Genomic DNA, 22,905 nt, shown 5'->3' on the forward strand with positions numbered 1-22,905 from the left:
AGGAAACAGAGGCTCAGTAAAATAAAGTCAGGTGCTTGAGATAGCATAGCTCAGAATGTAATTAAAATGACTGAGCTTTTTCTTCATAATACCGCACATTTAGATCACTCAGGCTGTAAGGAATTTGATCCCCAGAATTCATAGCCCTTCTCTATCTCCATGTATAAGCATGTTATAGGATGAACGCCTGGAGTTCCCAAACACTCACGATATATCTTCTTTCAATCATGACTGACACATTTCTGACACATTTCTAAAGTTATATTTGGATACGAATGTTGTTTTTATTCTTGCAAAGGTTTTATTAAAGTATCCTTTCTTAGTTTTTTTCTTTTAGATGGAGTCTTGCCCTGTCACCCAGGCTGGAGTGCAGTGGCATGATCTCAGCTCAACCTCCACTTCCTGGGTTCTCCTGCCTCAACGTCCTGAGTAGCTGGGATTATAGGTGCCTGCCACCATGCCTGGTTAATTTTTGTATTTTTAGTACAGACAGGGTTTTACCATACTGGGCAGGCTGGTCTCAAACTGCTGACCTCCGGTGATCTACCGTCTTCAGCCTCCCAAAGTTCTGGGATTACAGGCTTGAGCCACCATGCCTGGCCCTCTCTTACTTGTTAAATTAGAAATATTTTACATGTGGTCTCCTGTCACAACACTTGCTAATTGCTCCCCCTAATCCACCCTCCAGTTGCTGAGTAAGGTTCTAACTGACTAAGACTTAGTAATGCCCACATTTCCATAGAGATTTAGTCATTGTTTTCTCAGCTTAAAAAATGAAAAAACATCAGCAGCAGTGTCAGAAACTTGTTTGGCCAAACCAAAAGAGGTGGAGGTGGGTGGGTAGAAGTTTTTGTCTTTTGTAATAAAGAATTATGCAACAGATATAAAGTTCATCATTATAAGAAAAGAGCCAGATGAAAATAAAAACACTGAACCTAACATACGAATGGGCAAATGGTAGATTATTTATTTCTCTTCCGTGAGATTCTTGAAAAGCCTGATTAATTCAAATTTCTTCCCGTTGTTAAAAGGACTACTCCTTATACGAAAATTAATTCAAGATGGATTAGAGACTTAAATGTTAGACCTAATACCATAAAAACCCTAGAAGAAAACCTAGGTAATACCATTCAGGACATAGGCATGGGCAAAGACTTCATGACTAAAACACCAAAAGCAACGGCAACAAAAGCCAAAACTGACAAATGGGATCTAATTAAACTAAAGAGCTTCTGCACAGCAAAAGAAACTACCATCAGAGTGAACAAGCAACCTACAGAATGGGAGAAAATTTTTGCAATCTACTCATCTGACAAAGGGTTAATATACAGAACCTCAAACAAATTTACAAGAAAAAAACAAACAACCCCATCAAAAAGGGGGCAAAGGATATGAACAGACAGTTCTCAAAAGAAGACATTCATACAGCCAACAGACATGAAAAAATGCTCATCATCACTGGCCATCAGAGAAATGCAAATCAAAACCACAATGAGATACCATCTCACACCAGTTAGAATGGCAATCATTAAAAAGTCAGGAAACAACAGGTACTGGAGAGGATGTGGAGAAATAGGAACACTTTTACACTGTTGGTGGGATTGTAAACTAGTTCAACCATTATGGAAAACAGTATGGCGATTCCTCAAGGATCTAGAACTAGAAGTACCATATGACCCAGCCATCCCATTACTGGGTATATACCCAAAGGATTATAAATCATGCTGCTATAAAGACACATGCACACGTATGTTTATTGCAGCACTATTCACAATAGCAAAGACTTGGAATCCACCCAAATGTCCATCAGTGACAGACTGGATTAAGAAAATGTGGCACATATGCACCATGGAATACTATGTAGCCATAAAAAAGGATGAGTTTGTGTCCTTTGTAGGGACATGGATGCAGCTGGAAACCATCATTCTCAGCAAACTAACGCAAGAACAGAAAATCAAACACCGCATGTTCTCACTCATAGGTGGGAACTGAACAATGAGATCACTTGGACTCGCGAAGGGGAACATCACACACCGGGGCCTATCATGGGGAGGGGGGAGGGGGGAAGGATTGCATTGGGAGTTATACCTGATGTAAATGACGAGTTGATGGGTGCTGATGAGTTGATGGGTGCAGCACGACAACATGGCACAAGTATACATATGTAACAAACCTACATGTTATGCACATGTACCCTAGAACTTAAAGTATAATAATAATAATAATAAAAGACAGAATAATTTTGAAACTGAGTATACATTCCCCTAGATCTCCTCTGTCTCATAGTAATATCCTCACGGCCGCACCAACTTAAATCTACTATTTCAGCCACGTACCTCTAAGAAAATGGCTTCAGAGAGTGTAACAAATCCTTTCCCAGCATTTCGGTGGTCAAAGATTGCCCATGTGTCATCAGTGATACACAACAAGCACCTGGCAACAAGTTTGCACAGATGCCCAACTTAAGTTAATGTTAATAGCACTTGCAGCTTCAGGGACATGATGTTGTGAAGTGACAGTGAATCTGAGACAGAGGTTCTAGTTCAGGCCAGCTCTTCCAAAGAATAACACCATCAGGAGTCCATTAAACAATAGGGTTGCTTCCCTGCTTATGCTGCTACCTGCAAAACTGCCAGGACACTTCCTTTCCCTGCAGACCTCTGTTCTCCCAGGACTCTGGAGCTTCCATTTATGAATTGGAGGTAGGGGTGTGGGGGTAGGGAGTGGTTATAACTTGGAAGAAAGCCACATTCACTGGGTATAATTGACCTACAAGCCCAGAGTTATTAACAAAAATCTGTGGAATTAAATGACTGGATGAATGGCTGTACACACAGATGAAGGTAAGTTTATAACAGGCACATACTTACAAGCCAGCTGCTGAGTTTATTGAAAAACAAATGCTATATATCAGAATATACCCAGGAAAGCAATGACATGTTTAAAATAACACTTTGCGTACAGTGAAAGACACATTGGATGGTAGGTCTCTTGTATGTGAATGGCTTGCAGAATCCTTTCCTGACAATGGTCATCATTATGTTTGAAAATTTAATCATAACAGAATGTTTCCAAGTACGATAAATTTTCTATGAGAAAAAGGCAAATAGTTTTGAAGATTCTGCTCTTTGATGAAGAAAAAAGTCTTCAAGGTCATCAAATGCTCTAATTTAGGAAGAATTCACCGCAAAAGGGAAGATGTGAACCATTTTCACAGTTGATGCCATCTCAAATGTGGAAATAGAGAATGAGAATTGGAAAGGGCAAAGGAAAATACTTTTTCCCAGAAAGTCATAAAAACACATCAAATACTTTACAAGTCAGAGTCATCAAATTTTACAGAACCTCAGAGTTTTCTGAAAGAAAAAGAGAGGGCTAGAAAGAACTGTGAACATACAGGACACCAGGAAGGCCACCGAAATGTGGGGAAAAGCAGGAAGTGACTTTGCAGACACTGTTCAGTCAAAATGAAACTAGAGAGAGAGAGAGAAAGCACATTATGTGGAATGGTAACACGAAGCAAATGATCAAGTATGCTTCCAAACTCTGGCTTACAAGCGAGAAAAGTAGAAATGTGTTTGAAGACCACCCTTGCCTATGAAGACCACCTCTGTTCACTCTAGAGTGAGAGTTGTCTCACTTGCTTTTCCTCCCTGTCCTTCAAGAAGTGGAATGCTTTTAGTTGTTGTTGCTGTTGTTTGTTTGCTTTGTTTTCTCTACAGAAAGAAAGAAGTTGTTCTCTGCAGGGATAACATGGGGAAGCTCAAGTGAACAACCTAGTCCTATACAATGAAATAATTTTAGTTGCTTCCTCTCTTTATATGTGACGCATCATATAATCACACTATTCCCATTTTGCATTTAAGAAACGTGAGGCATAAGGAGAATTGTTTAACCCTATGTGATTGTCAGCAACTTGAAGGCGGTGTTGATGTCTTGTGAATCTCCACATCCCTAAGAGTGCACAGGCATCTTACTCATCCCTAGTATTAACTGACCACTCAGCTCATCCAGGCATTGTTATAGGGGCTCAGAATACAGCAGTGACCAAAATAGACCAAGTCTTTACCTTTGTAGTCCTTAATTCTGAAGGGAGGAGATGATCAATAGTCGAATAAAAATACAAAGTAACTGCAAAGGGGGAAAAGTGCTATGAAGGATCTAAAGGGTTGTGTAATAAAGAATAACTGGGGCTCTACTTGAGGATACCTCTCTGCAGAAGTAAGATTTAAAATAGGAACTTACATATAGGGAAGCATATGAAAAGAGGTCCCAACAAGATAATAACCCTGACATGTAAAACAGCCTGATATGTCAGCGGAACAGAGAAGAAGGTAGTGTGAGAGAGTTGGACTGAGAAATAAATGGCTAGTACAACTGTCCTTTAGTATCTCTGAAGGTTCCACAATACCAAGGGACCCTCCATGGATACCAAAATCCACAGATGTTCACATTTTTTGCCCTTACAAAGAATAGTATCATATATGCATCACTACAAACTTTATCCCATATACTTTAAATCCTCTCTAGATTATATAATACCTAATACAAGACCTACACATTACTTCATTCACACAGACTCAACATAGTACTCAGCACGTGAGAAATTCAAATTTGTTTTTTGGAATTTTTTTGTTTTAAATTTACTGTTGGTTAAATCTATGGATGTGAAACCCATGATATGGATGGCTAACTGTATTTTTCTGGGAAGGTACAAGGTGAGTGCCACATCCTATAGGGACTTGGAGGCTTTGGCAAGGACTTTAGCTGTCATCTGCAGTGGAGAGAGACTGAAAAGCTTTAAGAAGGGGACAACCTGATTGAGGTTTTAGAAAGATCACTCTGGTTTTTGTATATTAGGAGTGACTAGAGTAGGGTAGAAAAAAAAAAAAAGGCAGAGAGACTAACTGGCAAGGCTATTACAATATTCCAGGAGAACAATTAAGAGCTTGGATCAGGCTAGGCATAAAATGGAGAAAGTTAGACTGGAGATCTCTTTTGGAAGTAAGGCTGGGAGGATATGCTTATGAATTGAATGTGTGGAAGACCAAGTCAAGGAGGAAGCAAACGTTTTTGGTTTTCCATCTATATGGCACCTGGAGGAAGAAAAAATTGTGAGGAGAAATAAAGAATTGTTCTCTGGATAGAGCTTGAGATGTTTACTAGGCATCCATGCAGAGATAGCAAGTAGGTAGTTGGATAACTTCAAACATGTGGGACGAGAGCAGGACTGGAGAGAAACATGCTGGTTGTCATTAGAGCTTCTAAATGGCATGTAATGTCATGAATATCATCTAGAGAGAGTATGTACATTGAGAAGAGGACCCAGAGCCAGCTCTGTTTACAGCAAACATTGAAGAGTGAGCTAGGTGTAGGGAAAGGAACCAGCAAAGAAAATAGAAGAGGAGCTGCTGATGAGGTGAGAGACAGGAGGGTAGCACCAAAGAAAGGTTTCCCACAAGAATGTAATCTCCTGCATTAAAACATGTTCAGACATGAGGTGGGACCTGAGAACTGGCATTGGTGTTTAGCATGCAGAGGTCATTGGTGATGAAGTGATGGAGGAGAAAATGTGATCGGAGGGGCTCAGAGTGAGTGGGAAATGAAGAAATAGAGACTGTGAACACAGCTTAGCTCTTTGAAGATGCTTTGCTGTGAATAGGAGCAGGTATTAAGGTGACATCTGTGGTGGCAGGTAGAACCAAGAGGTTGTTTGCCTGCTTGTCTGTTTTATGATGGACAACACCAAAGCATGTTAGTATAATGATGAACTAGAGAGAGAAAAATTAATGAAATAGGAGAGGGAGTGAGAACTACAGGAGTAAAGTCAATGAAGGTGGTCTAGGACTATAGCTCCCAAGTGAAAGATTGACCCCAATAGTAGCAAAACACATATCTCCTTGTAACAGAAGGAAAACAAAGAATAGAAGGACAGGATATTTCATGGTTGTTGAGTGAATAAATGAATAAATAAATGAATCAATATGGATGTTACATTATACTTTTTTCCCACAACCTAACAATTTAGAGAATCTCTCAAGTCTTACACCATTCAAAAAGATTCCCTATCTCACATTTCTCTCTTCTCTAAATTTACATAATGTAGTTACATGCTACAAAATGACAGTTTGGTCAATGACAGACTGCATAAATGATGGAGTCTGCATAAGATTATTATACTGTATTTTTACCATACTTTTTCTATGTTTAGATATGTTTAGATATGCAAAAACCACTGTGTTACAATTACCTCCAGTATTCAGTACAGTAACATGCAGTACAGGTTTGTAGCCTAGGAACAATAGGCTACACCATATAGCCTAGGTGTGTAGCAGGCTGTACCATCCAGGTTCGTGAAAGGACGCTCTATAATGTTTACACAACAACCAAATCACCTAATGCCACATTTCTCATAACATATCCCCACTCATAGGCAACTCTATGAATGGCTTACTATCTGCGTAAGCCAAATGCAACTGCACGTGAATCTCTTTGTCCGCCTAGTTTTGCTTTTAAACCACGAGTGTCTTACCTCCTTAATAAGATGGAAAAGCCTACCTATACCCCTGTGCCTCTCAGCAGAGTCATCATTGCGTAGCAGAAGTGCAACCGATATATGTTTATTGATTAATTGAGTCAGATTTCCAAGGTCCTGTCCTACAATACCATCAATAATACCAATATTATTTCTAGCTCTAATATTCTGTGATACTCAGGCAACCGATTAGTAAACATGCATTTTGGTCACTAAACCAACAAATGTGATTGTCATACCACTGAAACCACTAGCTTCTGATTCTTGAAAACTACTCACAAGCTTGTTCCAACAGAAAAAAGGACTCTGGAGAACAAACCCCACTGAAGTTTCAGTGTGAAAAATAAACTCCCACCTGATACTAAGATATTTTCCCACAACTAAATTTACACAGCCTTTATCTTAAAACTGTTGAAGCTCAGAAGGTAATGAGTCTTTCCATTCCGAGTAAAACTATGCAATAAAAAGGTACTATTTTACTCACAATCTCTTTGAAGGTGGGTGCAAAAGCAGACGAGAAGAATTAGTTGATATTTGGATATTTGTATTTGAATTAATTTATATATGGAATTTTAATTACAGGATGCAAGCCTGTAATTAATTTAATTTTGTTTCAATTTATGAGGATGCATTTGGTTAATGGAGTGACTTTGAAAAAATGCTTTATTGAGGGATCTTATTTGTGTGATTTACTGTCTGGATGTATGTTAAGTTCCTTTCATTACAGAAAAAATTGTTATATGCCCTTGAAGTTGAATCCATTGCATGGGTTGGGGAGATGAAAACAATGTTGTCTTGTAACCTACTATTTCTAGGGAAAGAAGCAGATTCAAAAGAAACCTTGTTTGGCTTTCTTGCCATAAACCTCTTTCCCTGTGTATTCAATACACATATGTGCGTTGCTGATTAATGCCCAAATCCTTGCTGACATTATGATAAGCTTTAAAGCAATCCTGAGCGAAAGGGAGAGACAGAGAATTGCCTTTTCTTATAGAAGGTATCTTAAAATGAAGGTTAGAGAAAAAGGAAAGGAAGGTGAGGCAAAAGTTGAAAGGGGGAGATGCAGAGATAGAAAAAGAAAATAGAACATAAGGGGGAAAACACTACACAAGGCATTATCCTTGAATAACCTTGTTTAGAAAATTGTGGAAAATAAACCAATCTATGTAATCCCGTTATGAACTGTTAGCTTAAGGCTTTTGTCACAGAGAAACTGTGTAATGAGATTAAACCACATAAGAAAACATGGTTGTCTGCTCTTTGTCAGAAGAACAAAACAAAGAAAGCAATAAATAGACAATTATAATCCGTGCCTCTCTCCCCCAACCCTTTAGAAACACAAAAGGAACAGAGATCTCCTGATAATGTAAATGCCAAGCTCCTGCCTCTTCCAGCTGCACATCTTTGAAGAGAATGCATCTGCTTTCATGATTCAGTTCCTAATGCTCGCTTTATGATGATGAAAGAATGGGGCCATCTTAAAGGGAAAGGTACGTTCTGCTGACTCTTCCCTCTTAGTCCGGAGTTTCTTCCCTTAGTACCTAAGATGACGTGTGGTGAAAATATTTAACTGTCCTGTAGTATTTCTTCCTCATGTCCAACTCCAATATACCCTTCAAAGTTTTTTTTTTTTTCTTAAGTGTACTATGCCACTATTCCAATGTCAATTTTATTTTATTTATTTATTTTTATTTTTATTTTTTTTCCTTTTTTAAAAAATTATTATTATACTTTAAGTTCTAGGGTACATGTGCATAACATGCAAGTTTGTTACATATGTATACTTGTGCCATGTTGGTGTGCTGCACCCATCAACTTGTCAGCACCCATCAACTCGTCATTATATCAGGTATAACTCCCAGTGCAATCCCTCCCCCCTCCCCCCTCCCCACCTTTCAAAGTTTTTATTTTCTTTTTTGGTTGCAACTACTCAACTCTGTCGCTGCAGCCAGAGGCAACAAGTAATGCGTGAATGTGACTGTGTGACAATAAAACTTTATTTACATAAACAAACAGCTGGCCTGTGGGCTATATTTTGCAGATCCCTGGGTTAGAGGACAAGAGAATTGGAAACACGTGTTTGAGGCATCTTAGATAAAATGAGCCCCTATGTTTTAGTTTGAACTTCTTTACATGTCCTTTGTGAATTTATAACATGGAGCTGTCACTAAGGTTGGTAGATGCATGAAAGTGAGAGTAATCATGAACAAAAATTCCTTCTAGGATTTTTTTTTTTTTTTTTGTCACCTAAAATCAAAAGTGTGGCAGTGAAGGAAGAATTTAGAGTAAGGGGCAGTGAGGGAAAGAAAGGAAAGGTTCTGAATGAACCACCGGGCTGGTGCCAGCCATGTGGATACATCTGTTAATAGAATAGTTTTCCTCATAGTTGAAAGCTGGATAAGTGGCATGAGTATAAACTGGGATCTTGCTGACAGAGTAAATTCTTGGGACCCACCCGGGCCTACTGAACCAAAATATTTGGGTTGAAGGAAGTGTTTAGAATAGGTGCAGTGATGGAAAGAAACAGAAGCTTCTGAATGAATCGCTGGGCTGGTGCCAGCGATGTCAATAAGTCTATGAACAGAATAGTTGTCCTCATAGTCGGAACCGGGAGCAGTAGCACGAGTATCACGAGGGATCTTGCTGACAAAGTAAATTCTTGGGACCCAGTCAGGTCTGCCGAACTAAAATATGTGGGGTATGGGCCAGAAATCTGTGTTTTAACAGGCCTTCCAGATGACCCCAATACCCATTCAGATTGTAGAACAATGTACTATTCTAGAGAAACTTCTATGCCTCTTAGCCGTTGAGTATTTGTGTTCAAATAGGATAACTGCATTTCCATAAACTTAAGCATTCCTATAGAGAATTTTTGGTCCCTTGTAGGAGAAAATGAAGAATGGTGGCAGAAATTAAATTATTAATGTGAATTCCTGACTACAGATTATTTATACTTGAGGACAAATTTTAAAATCCATGTGTGCCTAGTTTTTGACCTCTTTCTTTTATGCTCGCTGATCCTCTTTTAATCACTCTCTTTTCTCTGTGAGTGTGTTCGTGGAATGCAAATAAATTCTTATTATTAGCAAATAAAACCAGAACTTGGAAAGTAAATTTACACTAAGTGAGGTATATTTCACTCTAAGTCAAAAATTAGCAAGTTTGGAGTTGTGAACTGTTCTGGATGAGCTGTTTTTCCCCTTCATGGCAAAGCAAGTAACTTAAAATGAAGCATCAGTACCTCTTCAAAAGGAAGTTGTGAGGAAGCCTCGGGTATCCTAATTATCAGCTCCAAGACAACCCTGGCCAAAAGCAAAGAGACTTGTAAACATTCCAGGTCACACTCTGAGTTGTGTCCAGATGGGAATCAATTGCCAAGGAATACCTAGAGACCCAATATGTTTACTAAGCTTGTGTGCAGCAGTGAGCGTCCTTTCTCCCTTCGAGCTGATGAGTTGGGCAGTATAATTTCCTTTTTGCAAAAGTACAGTTCCTTTCCTAGTTGTTCAACTGCTCTGCCAGTGGCCAAACCCTGAAGCACAGAAAGCACATCAGAGTGAGGTTGTAAGCGCTGGGTAGAAAGGAATTAGGTGCAATGAGTAAGTGGAATAAGAGAGTGGAGAAAGGCAAGACTTCTTCACTTAATCTTCATCTAATGAGCCCTCCTGAGACCCAAACTTTGCCATAGCCTACCTCCTTTTCCAGCCTTCGGACACAGAGTTCTAATCCCTTTATCAAATTCAAGTTCATCACCAGTGCAGTTATTTCAGTTGTGCGTGTTAAGCAGCTCACAGTATGGTGTGGCAATATCTATTTCTACAGGACAATCCTGTTAGAGAAAAATCGATTAATTCAGTTTGCTGAATTTTCAGCATTTGGGCCCCAGCAGCATCTAAACATATTAACCAAGTTAAACATAAAAAGCAGTGGTAGTTGATGTTGACACTGTAAGACAGTGGATTTGGCGGCTAGCAGCCATGCCATATACATTTCACTCACAGACACAACAGTCCTGAAGGTTGGCTCTGCAGCCTTCATTCAGAGTGCCTATTTCTCCATCCCCTCATCCAGGCTTCTCCTGACCAGAACTCAAATATGAAGAGCTGGGAGACAGAAGCAATACTTCTAGGGAAAGTCTCCCTTGTTAGAAAATGTTAGCTTGAAATTTAAAATCAGTAACTAGCCTTCAGCATATACACAGAGGCCAGTGTAAATTCCATTCTTGTGTATAGTCCTTGACTATAACATTTCCCATGTAGCTCCTTATGATAGTACTGGAAATGATGGCTTATTCATTTTGTACATAATAAGACCACATATTATGGCTACCTATTTTTTCCTCTGACATCATCTACTTGAGACAGAGGGAAAAACTGCAAAGAGGGACCAGGAACAACTTAATATGACTCCAAATTAAATTTGCTATGACTAAAAAGTAATTTAAAATGTTACAATGAAGAAAAAGGCTAAATTTAAAATTAGAGTGAAAACCAAATCACTTCAAGACCAAAAAATTTGAGAAGAAAAAGACCTTCACCAAATAATTATGCCAGTTCTATATGCAACTTTAAATGGGCTTATGAAGAGATTTATTTTATTCAGATTCTATTACTGAACTCCTTGAAGATGGGTTAATTTAAATATGTTTGAGACATCATCCTTTGGTAGTTATGGAGCCAGAGTCTCAAAGCCCTAATTGTAGGCTATCCTCTGCAGCAAAACCAAGAATTTCTTTTTTTTTCTTTTCTTTTCAAAAAAAAAAAAAAAAAAAAAAAAAAAAGGATTAGGAAAGTAAAGTCTTTTATTCTTAATGTGGAGGGAGAAAGTGCTCCTTGAAAATTGTGATTTATCCCAATTTATGTTAACTCACCGGTATGTCTCACTCAGATGAGAAACGATGCGTCATTTTTGGCAAGATATTTTTTTTCAATGAGATCACTTGGACTCGGGAAGGGGAACATCACACACCGGGGCCTATCATGGCGGGGGGGAGGGATTGCATTGGGAGTTATACCTGATGTAAATGACGAGTTGATGGGTGCTGACGAGTTGATGGGTGCAGCACAGCAACATGGCACAAGTATACATATGTAACAAACCTGCACGTTATGCACATGTACCCTAGAACTTAAAGTATAATAATAATTAAAAAAAACAAACAAACAAGAATTTCAACTAGTGAATCTCTCCAGTTAGTGTAGCTCGCTTCCTTCCTCCTGCAATTAATAGTAAGTTGGAGCTAGAAGTTTTGTTCATAACTATGCAGCCTCCTCCCTTCACAGATAAGGAGACAAAGTGTGTGAGAGGTGAAAAATTTTGCCCAAAATCATAAAACTAAGTTAGATAAGAACTAGAAGTAAATTCAGTCTCCAAATCCAAAGCTTTTCCAAAAGAGCATTTGATCAGGAATTGGGAGAAAGCTTTTGACATGCCTGAGTCATTTAATGTTTTGGCAAATCTGAAAACCAATGAGGTTATCAGTTCCTTCATTTAAATTATGGGGGGCCTCCATGGCCCTTACAGTTGCTTCTTCAAGTCTAGTGGGTAGTGGCAATTTAATCTAAGTCATGAAGTTTCTAGAATCTTTCCTTCCAGCACAGTAGGTATTAATTTTAATAATCAAGTCCTGGATATTAAATTATGACTGGTGCTTATCACTGAGAGGTAGTTGCCTTTTCCAATGGACTCAGTTTATCAGAGAGAGGGTGACTGGGGCTGGATTTTGTGTGGGGAAAATTGATCCATGTGCCATTTCTTGCTTTCTTGACATGGATTCTTTATTCTAGGTAAGGTTAAAATTTTATAGAAGATTAGATCAGGAAACTCTGAATATGACAGAAAATGGTGGCTCATTCATTTTGCACATAATAAGGCCACAAATCTTGAATCTTGAAAGCTCTTTGACAATGTCTGATTTTATAGCCTAATATTGGTAAAATATAAGTACAGTTAGTTGGGTTTATAAGTTGAACAATTGCATCCAAAGAACATTGGTTATTGGGATCACCCATACTCAAGGGAAAACTTTTCAAACACCATGAACTCTAAATGTTGCCACTGGACAAAAATAAAAGACAACAATAAACCAAAAAACCAATTCAGAAGCAGTTGTCTATTGCAGTGGCACAGAGCTCTGACGTTGGCCATGTTCATGTTTAATGTTTTCAAAAGGAACACAATCAAATCACCCATTGGTGGGGAAAAAACACAATCAAATCAGTGGGTGGGAAAAAAAGGAACACAATCAAATCAGTGGGTGGGGAAAAAACAGATATATAGCTAATATATCTGGCAGGGATACTAGCTAGATATCTGTCCTAAACAAAATTTTCAAATATATTTATATAAAACAGAATTGCCAAGAGTGTCTCTTAGTAGATTTAAACAATGGCAAGAAGTTGAAGTGTAGCAGAGGCAGGTGGATCACTTGAGGTCAGGAGTTTGAGATCAGTCTGGCCAACATCGTGACCAGACTAAAATGCTACTAAAAATACAAAAAATAGCTGGGCATGGTGGTGCATGCTTGTAATCCCAGCTACTCAGGAGGTTGAGGCACGAGAATTGCTTGAGTCTGGGAGGCAGAGGTTGCAGTGAGCCGAGATTGTGCCATTGCACTTCAGCCTGGGCGACAAAGGCAAACTCTGTGTCAATTAAAAAATAAAAAGATGAAATGTAGCAGAGATAAATCTAAAAACTTAGAGTTAAAAAAAATCAATAGGATAGATATAATCAAGAGAATCTTGACAGCAGTCGAAATAAAAACTATCTAAGAAATTTGTTGACCCAAAGCTCTGTTTGCTAAAAGTCTGAGGGGGCTTCTGAAAAGAAGGTAAAGCAATAGGTGGTATTGATAAAATACAGTCCATAGTACAAAATATTTTAGGATACAGCTGAAGAATTATGTCATTTTTGAGCATTAAATTCCTACATGAATCCTAAGAGATTAAACATTGTTCATGCAAGATGACCAGGAGATTGAGAAAAACAAAGCCATATTATTTGAGTAATGTTGAAGGAAATGGTGTTTGGTTTGCAAAAATGATCCAGTAAGTGAATAAAAGCACTTTTGCAACATTTGATGAGTAGTTTTAGGGATAATTATTATATTTATCTGTACAGATCCCAGAGACAGCTTGAGACAAATGGGTTGAAGTTAGAGAGAGACATTTTTTGGTTAATACAATAAAGAGGCTGCTAAAGATGACAGTCTTCAACCATGGAGGGGACTATATATAAACAAATAGTTCATTCTGCATAATTATTAAGGCAGTCACCATGATTTGTTTTTAAAAAACAGATTTATTGATTTGCCAGGAGGTCATATTCCATGGTTTTTAAAATTTCTTCTGTTTCCTGGCTAACACGGTGAAACCCCGTCTCTACTAAAAAGACACAAAAATCTAGCCGGGCGAGGTGGCGGGCGCCTGTAGTCCCAGCTACTCGGGAGACTGAGTCAGGAGAATGGCGTAAACCTGGGGGGCGGAACTTGCAGTGAGCCGAGATCCAGCCACTGCACTCCAGCCTGGGCGACAGAGCGAGACTCCGTCTCAAAAAAAAAAAAAAAAATTTCTTCTGTTGTGGTTTTTATGAGTTTATGAATAAGGTTTTTTTTTTTCCCATTCTAAAGGATGACAGAGTTGATGTGAATTTCCCTTCTAATGTGAATCAGGTCTGTGATGATATTTGCTCACAAATATATAGTAATAGCAAGCTTGCGACTTTAATGACTAAGGGGTCTCTGATGTAAAATATTTGTACAACTTTCTAATTTAACATAGCAATTGAAATTATTTCTGAATAATTCCTTGTCTAATATCCTGCATGGATTCACTGTAATAAAATTATATTTCTCATATTAGGTTTCTGTCATACCTTTAAGCCAGCCCTTAGGCTATATAGACACTGCTCAAATGAATGAGAAGTTGCTTGATCTGCCAGGCAGCTTTTCAAAATGAAGTCCATTAAATCCTATGGCCAGAACTCCCTCAAATAGTAAGCAAAATAAGCTTCTCTTCATGCTTCACTGATAAACTATAGCATTACTTTTGCTTTTATTTTTCTTTTCTAAAAAACATTTTACTCATATTTTTCAGTACTGTTATTTTTTTAAAAAAATAAGAGAACAGTGAGAAAGCAAAGATAAGACAATAAAAACAAACAATCCGCTTCTTCCCTCCCAAATCTGGGTTAGGAGAAAAGAAACATATAAAAAGTTGTCTCCAAGATATGGTCATAGGGGAATGTGAACCAAGGTTCACCTTGGGAATCAAAAGCTCGAAAAAGAGTGAGAGGCAAATAACTGCATTGATTAGATCTCTTAAAACATCCTGTGTCCTCATCTCAAATGAATTCTCAATGTGATTCAGTAGTGTGTGCATTTAAGTTCCGGATGACGAAGACCCTACCTTATTCCTCATAGCCATTAATATTAAGTGTTCAATATTCCCCATTCCCTCTTTCTATAGATAATGTCATCTCCTCAATAAATGAGTGCCCTCAACTCCACTATTCTCTATCTCTTTGCCCATTCCCCACCTTTTAAGTTTTATTTTGTTTTTAATTGACATGTAATAATCACATACATTTATGGGGTACAGTGTGTGTGATACTTCCATACATGTATACATTGTGTAGGTCCCTCTTAATGTCTTCTCTCCAGCCTCTAAACTGTTTCGCCAAGCCTTACTACATCCTCCTGCCAGACAGTACACCTTCGTCAGATAATACTTTGACCATGATATTCACCTAGTCTAATTCTGTTAAGGCCAATTTTTGCAAATTGAAAAAGTAATCAGCCCAGCGTATTATTTAGAGCCCTTAATTCAACCTCTGCTCAATTTACCTTTCTTGTCTCCTGTCTTGCAAATTACCTTTATGCATCTAATTCTGCAGTATTGTCCTTACCTCCAAAAATAAGCCCAGTGTTCTGTTGCTCCCATGTTTAGAATCGCATTCTACTTCCCTCCCACATCCCCAACTTCTGTCTAGAGTCCTTTTTCACCATCTTTTAACTTCCCAAACTATTTTCATGATTCTAGGGCAAACAACACCTCTTTCCCAATTGCTTTAGCATCTATCTGTTTGTATTTTGAATTGCATGGGAACATGTTTTATATCCTCTACTAGATTACAAACTGCTCCAGGGATGAGCTGTTTCTTAATGCCTCTTAGTATATGGTTTTAATAGACACTAAATACTTGTTCATTGATACTTGGAATAGTTATCATTCTTTTTTTCCCCTCTCAAATGCAAGTGTAATTGGCTGATCAAATGGGCTGAACACAATGTGGTTACAGAAATAAAAATACTCTATTTTTCTTCAAACATTGCCTTCTAACATACTCTATCATATTTCCCTCAATCTCTCCTTGAAGACATGTCTGGCATAGATGAATTTCTAGTCACTTTGAATTGTAAGAACAACCTTATTTATATAAACAACCATGATTCACTTTCAGGTATTAAAATATAATAGTCCAGTCTAACCAAAACGGAGATCTCATACTTAACCAATATTCCTCAAAGTCATAAAAAAAAAAATAAAAATAAAAAAAGAGCAACTGTCAGAGACCAGCAGAGACTGAATGCCATGACAACTAAATGCAAAGTGTCACCCGAGTTCGAATGCTGAAACAGAAAGAGGAACAACTAGTGAAATCCAAAAAATGCTTAGTGTTTAGTTATTACTAATATACCAATGTCAATTTCAGTTTCTTAATTTTGACAGACATAACATGATAATGTAACGTGCTAGTAATATGGGGGTTCAGTGAGGGGTATACAGAAACCCTCTGTTCTACCTTTGCAAATGTTTTATAAATTTGAAATTATTCATTCATTCATATATACATATAAAATCTACTCTTTATGCATTTTATTCTGTATTATAAGCATATATGTTTATATATATGCATATAAATGTATACATATCTATAAGCATAATTTTTTGTAAATTAAAAAACCCAGTGTATTACATCTTTTTCTAAGCTTCTCCCCACCCTACTCCCACTTGCATCTCTGACCACTTTTGCCCTTTCAGTAATCTTTACAGGCTCCCAGGAGGGGTCTTATTCATCATCAAAGAACTTGTCTTTAATTGTTCTCAATTCTGGGTACTTAACCAAACTTCCTTGATGATTAAAAGAGCCGTATTCCCCATCCTGTTACATATAGAAAGTGAATTGGCAGCTGAGGAACAGCAGTGAAGAGAAACTTTCTGATAACAAATGGAATGTAATGTGACCCTGGCTTATACAAAAAGATCAAGACACTGACAGGGATCTTTAAAGCCTGACTAGATTCTGATCTGCATGACACAAGACCAGTTCTGCCTAAAGCCAGGAAAAAGATTTAGAAGCTTCTGAAGGTGCCCCATTCTTTCCATGTAACATCTGTGAATGTCATTTTCAAACGGGGCTGTTCCATCACTTTGAATCTTGAAAACAGAATTATTAATACAAGTAAATCTAAATGGCAGAGACACTTAGGAATGAGCAGAGCACTCAAAGGATGTGACCTGAGGTCAAGACAGAAAGAGTTACATAAATCTGTCTGCAACTGACATAAATTGATCAGAACCTGAGGTTGTTTGGAAAATTCAATGGTTCTGGGTTACACTCCATTTTGAAGCACCTTTCCAAAGCTTCAGAGCCAGCCCACATCTCAGGAAAATGATGCCTTTACTCAAAATTAATATTTTCCAATGTAGTTAGGGATTCCATAATTTGTAGCTATCGACTTTTAAGAGAGATATAATCACCTAGAACTCTGACATTTCCGTGACATTTTCTCCTGAAAGGAAAAATATATATATTTCCCTTTCTTTCATTTTAATTCAATGCTGAGTTAAAAATGGAGTGAAAAGGGGGAGAGGGAGCTTCTTGCTCACAAATAGTGTTCGCTTAGTAGCCACTCTGGATGACATGCCCCAGTGTTCGTTTTTATATTACTATTTTCTCAAATGTCTCATGTTCCCCTGATACCATCAGCTGAGGATACATTATAGAGACACTTATGCCATCATGCTGTTGAAATTTGAGATTTTTTTTTCAGATATAACATGCTTTATATTCAAGATTTTATTCACCAAGAGACTGTCTTTCTGGTCTTGTTTTTATTATTGACAGGGAAAGTGCTTGCCAATTTTCCTTTTTTATCTATTTTTTTACCCTGACATATTTATTATAGAAAGAGTGAGACACAACTTCAAGTTCGGTAAGGAATGTAAGGCTGGGGTATTATCCTCAAGGTACATGTCAAAATGCGTACCTTAGACAAATTGTTGGTGTAGCCGTCAACATTGTCACGAGCAACTTTAAAAGTAATGGCAAAAAACACTATTACTTTTGCACCAACCTAATATATTTAGGTGCAACTAAAAAGACGGGGTTACAAAGTATTTCTTTACTGTCAGAAAAGCAAGATGCTGATGGACACGATGCAATCTTTCTTTGAGATCTCTGGAGCATAACACTCAACTCTTTTGGAAGAAGTACCCAGAGTTCCTACTGAAGGCCACACCCTGATGAGGTCACCTTCCAAAGAGACCTATAATATCAGTAACTTACAGTTTAGTACACTTTGTCCACCTAAGCAATGAAGACTCATCATTTTTTTTAACATTAAATTATATGCATTAACACATAGGGAATTTATTTCGCCAACAGGGACTTCGGCAGTGAGAGGAGCAAGTGTTACTAGAACTTCTACTTTGATTCCAAAAGGCTGGCAGAGAAGCAAGAAAAAAAACAATTTGGAAAGCTTTGGTACCAAATAATCTATTCTGGAACAGTCTGGAATCCATCTGCCCTGAGCTTAACATCCTGGCACAAACACCAACATACTTCCCAACATTTCTATCCTAATTGGAATTCTAACTCTATTCTAATAATTATTTTTTAGTGTTTCCATGTGCTGTGAAAGCAGCATGATGAGGAAATAGCCTTCCCAGTGTTGGATATAACACCACCAGTATAGGACCCAAAGTGTGTCTTTTTGTTTGCTCTCAGCCAATACCCAGAATCTCCTCCACCTGGATGTGACAATAAAGTTCATCACTATAACAAAGGAAACTCATGGTTCCTATGGGGAAGAGAGAAGAAAGAATGAGGGGCACAGCTGTTTAAGTGTTAGATCAGCTCTCAGGATACTTGACCCACAGATTGATGTCTACTAGATACCAACTCTATGAAGATACCTTACAGGTCACATCACATGTTTTTAAAGTAAATAGTTTCCTACGCATAAAATAAAACAAGACAAAATAAAACCTCCTTCATGTATATCACAGATTTGTTGTGATCATCCCACGAGATACATTAGGTGAAAACAATAAAAACCAGGCAAACAAAGCATTCTTAACACTACCATTTTCCAGAGGAGGCTTGCCTACAGATATGGCAGCCAGCATGAAGTCCATCCTGTCTATGACATCCAGAATAGAGAAGGAAGAACAGCTTCTTATCACTCAAAATGCCTGACAGATATAGACTTCCTTGTTTCATACTCTGCACATGCAGCAGTAGCAACAAAGCAAATGACAAACTTTGAGTAATTTGATGTGAAACACCCCAAAATAACATAATATGTTACATGCAGGATTCTTAGTTTCTCATCAAGAGATGTGCTCAGTCATCAGCTGGTCAACCATTCAGACAGGTGCTGTGCAAGAGATTACATAAGGCAAAATGGCAAAATGTTTAATGTACCAACATATACTTATGAGATATATTTTCTAAAGGGAAAACAATTTCCAAGATCAAACCCATTTAAGTAAATGAAGAGCATATAATGCAAGGGGAACAATAATCAAGGCTCTAGAAACAGAAGTAATAAAATAAGACAAGTGTGTCTGGAGTCCAGGGAACAAGACAGAGTATGAGATAAGAAGAGGCTGATGAGATGGCAGGTGTTCAGTCATGTTAATGCCGGCTTGGTCAAACTGAAGAATTTACACTCCATCCTAAGAGTCATGAAACTTTAGTGAAGGGTTTTAAACAGAGAGTGATATGGCCAGATTTGTACTAAAAATGAAAAAAAAAAAAAAATCAAAGCCACTCTGACCATAGTGGGAGCAATGAATTTTGTAGAAGGCGAGAGTAGATATGAGTGATGACCACAAATAAAGATAAGAAATATAGTTAAGAGGTGAACTGATGGGAACCTTGTGATTAATTGGGCATGTTGGCAGCAGATGGGGGGAGAGGAAATGAGGAAGATGGAGGAGGCAAGACCCCCACATTTCTGGATTGAATCGCTGAGTGTAGGGTGGCATCACCAGACTGAGCTAAAGACACTAGAGCAGGAAGGTGCTTGTTGCAAAGATGAGAGCAAATTATACCAGTTTAACTTTGAGAGATCTGAAGAGAAATTGAATAAGCATTGCGGTATGTCAGTTTGGAGTGAAATTCTGGGCAACCATATCAACAGCAGAGTCATCAACCCACAGATGTGTAGCTGAATGCCTCAACTCCCAATAAAATCTTGTAGGGAAAAGCATATAGTTATTTAAAAACATCCAGTGCCAAAACCTATCTCTGTTTTCTCCTTTAGTTTATTGTCTACTTCATGCCAAAGTTTTTCTGTTTCTAAATCACATATATAATCATTTATATTCTTTATATTCCCATACTACCCCACAGCACACTGAAGTAAGCTAATAATGGCTACCATTTCTGAGTACCGATTATAAACCTAATAGTATATCATGTAATTTATTCTATCAATTTGCAAGGTAGAAATCAGTGATCCTGTTATACAGATGAGAAAATCGAGGCTGAAAGAGTTAACTTTTCTAAAATTGTACAGTGTCAGAATGGTAATTCTAAAGTAGCTTGGAATTACTGAACTATTTGTTGTCTGTTGCTGTTCATAATTCTTCAATAAAGCTAATAGAAGACACCCAACATGAAGATCTAAAAGATAGTTTACTTACAATTTTTGGAACAGGACTATCTCTGCATACATTAGCCAGTCAGGACATTTTACCCACCAGCACCTGCTCAGACACATGCTTTGTATCAAGGGGCAACTGAAAAATTAACCAATGTATTAATGAAAGAATCCATCTGCCTCTCAGAGTACTGAAAAACGTATGTGCGAGTGTATAAAAACTCAGGTATGAAACTGTACGTTTCTACCTATCAGTATATTAGGGAACGGCTATAAGGATTTCCACTAGACTTGAGAACTGAACGGGACCTTGATGACCTCCTAAGAACTATTCAGAGGAAAGGTGGCAGGGAAGGAGTTTTCTTCCAGGTGCACGGTATAGGCACACACCTGGGAAAGGTACCCTGTGAGCTGAAATCAGAAGTTTACAGTGATTGATATAAGATGTGGTTGTCAGGAAGGGGGTCACTGAAGGTTTATAGGTGGAGAAAATAAAAGTGAGAATTAAAAACGAAACATAACTGATTAAATATACCTACAACATTTCACCACTATTTATTCTAACCACTTTGGCAATAAACATTCCTAAATCTCTGTCAAAAGGGGAAACTTCTAAAAGTGAACAGAAAGAACATGAGAAAGAAAGCCAAAATTTACACTACTTAAAAGTCAGCAAACTATAACCTGTGGGGAAAATCTAGCCCACCACCTGTTTTTGTGTAGCTGTGCACTGATGTTTTTACATTTGTAAATTGGTAGGAAAAAAAAACAAACGAAAATTCTGTAACATAAAAAATTATATGAAATCTAAATGTAAGGGCCCATAAATAAGATTTTATTGAAACATAGCCACACCCATTCATTTACATATTGTCTAGATGCTTTCAGGCAATAATAGCAGGGCTGTCACCAAAGTGGCATGACTCACAAAGCCGAAAATATTTACTTCTGATCCTGTAGGAGAAAGGCTGCCAATCCCTTGTGTAGAGGGGTCCACGTCAATTTCAGTGATTGTTCTGCTGTGTATTTTTCTATGGAAAGGAATGTGTCTATTCTTAAATTCACAAGATTTTAGATACAGTTCTTGTGAGTAAAAGAAATAATTTGAACTCAATCCCTTAATACTCTCCAAACCTTTAGTTTTATGGTCAGTGTTACCCAGTATACACCAACTCCCCACAGCCGAAAATAGTATTTCCAAAGGTATTTTAGGTGTTTTTTTTTCTTTTTCTTTTTTTTTTGTTGAGACAGAGTCTTGCTGTCTTGCCCAGTCTGGAGCTCAATGGTGTCATCTTGGCTCACTGCAAACTCCACCTCCCAGGTTCAAGTAATTTTCCTGCCTTAGCCTCCCAAGTAGCTGGGATTACAGGCAGCCGCAACCACATCTGGCTAAAAAAATATATATATATATTTATGAGAGACGGGGTTTCGCCATGTTGGCCAGGTTGGTCTACAACTCCTAACCTCAGGTGATCCACTTGCCTCAGCATCCAAAAGTGCTGGGATTACAGGCGTGAGCCACCACGTCCAGCCTTCGATGGTATTTTAAAAGTAAAGAAAATAAACATTTGTGAATACTTCTTTCAGAAAACAATACATTTAACCTATTTTACCCTTTTGAAGATAAAAATCCTTTAAAACCCAGACAATAAGGCTGTCACTCCTACCTTATACAGTGATATCATTGACATACCACGAACTTAGCTCCTGTTTTATGGTCTTTTCTTGTAAGGTAGTTCAGTTCAGTTCAATTCAAGATATTTGAGTCATCTATATCTTCTAGCATTTTTATCCTGTAGTTTGCAAACCAAAATTGAGAACACGTAATTTAACAAAGTTTTTTTTCAGGTCCTGTCCAGATATAAGTAGAAATCAGAATTCCACAGCATATACCAGATTGAAACTTCTACAACAAAGTTGTGTTGGAGGTAACAACAGAGAGGAATGTTTAAAATCAAGATGCCCCAGAAATTCTAGAATATATCGTTAGTGACAGTTGGTCCTTATAGGTGCCAAGCAAATAATCTTGGCCCTGTTAACACCGAGCTCCATCCAACCGAGATACTACCTGCCCCAGACCCAATGCAACATTGTAGCCAAGCCTCAGGATGCTTAATACATGTTAATTACAAATGGAGTGAATGTTGCTTGAGCCACCCAGCATATTAGCTGCTATATTGTAATAAGATCAAAACTTCTGTTCCTCTGTCTCAGTCCTAACACCTGCAAACTCCTGAACATACAGAATTGTCAACACAACTAAATTTCCCCCTTAGAGAAATCGTATTCACTTCTTTTGCCTTTCACTCTCTGATCTGTTGCTCCTATTTCTAAGAAATTTGTTTCTGAAATTTCTCTGTATGATGAATAGCATTTCCCAATGTTGTACCTCTGCAAAAGAGGTAAAGCGTATTAAACATATGAATCAAATATTCCTTCCTGTCAAAAAATAGAAAAGCACACCTTCATATTTATTTAC

General features: G+C 37.9%; 1 protein-coding gene across 4 annotated transcripts in view; it reads right to left on the minus strand.

Moving 5' to 3' along the window:
- The window catches only part of DCC (DCC netrin 1 receptor), a 1,222,872-nt gene that overhangs the window by 934,301 nt on the left and 265,666 nt on the right, over window positions 1-22,905 (minus strand). The gene's annotated exons all lie outside the window — the stretch shown is intronic.

Source organism: Chlorocebus sabaeus, chromosome 18, assembly GCF_047675955.1.
Source record: "Chlorocebus sabaeus isolate Y175 chromosome 18, mChlSab1.0.hap1, whole genome shotgun sequence".
Taxonomy (NCBI): Eukaryota; Metazoa; Chordata; class Mammalia; order Primates; family Cercopithecidae; genus Chlorocebus; species Chlorocebus sabaeus.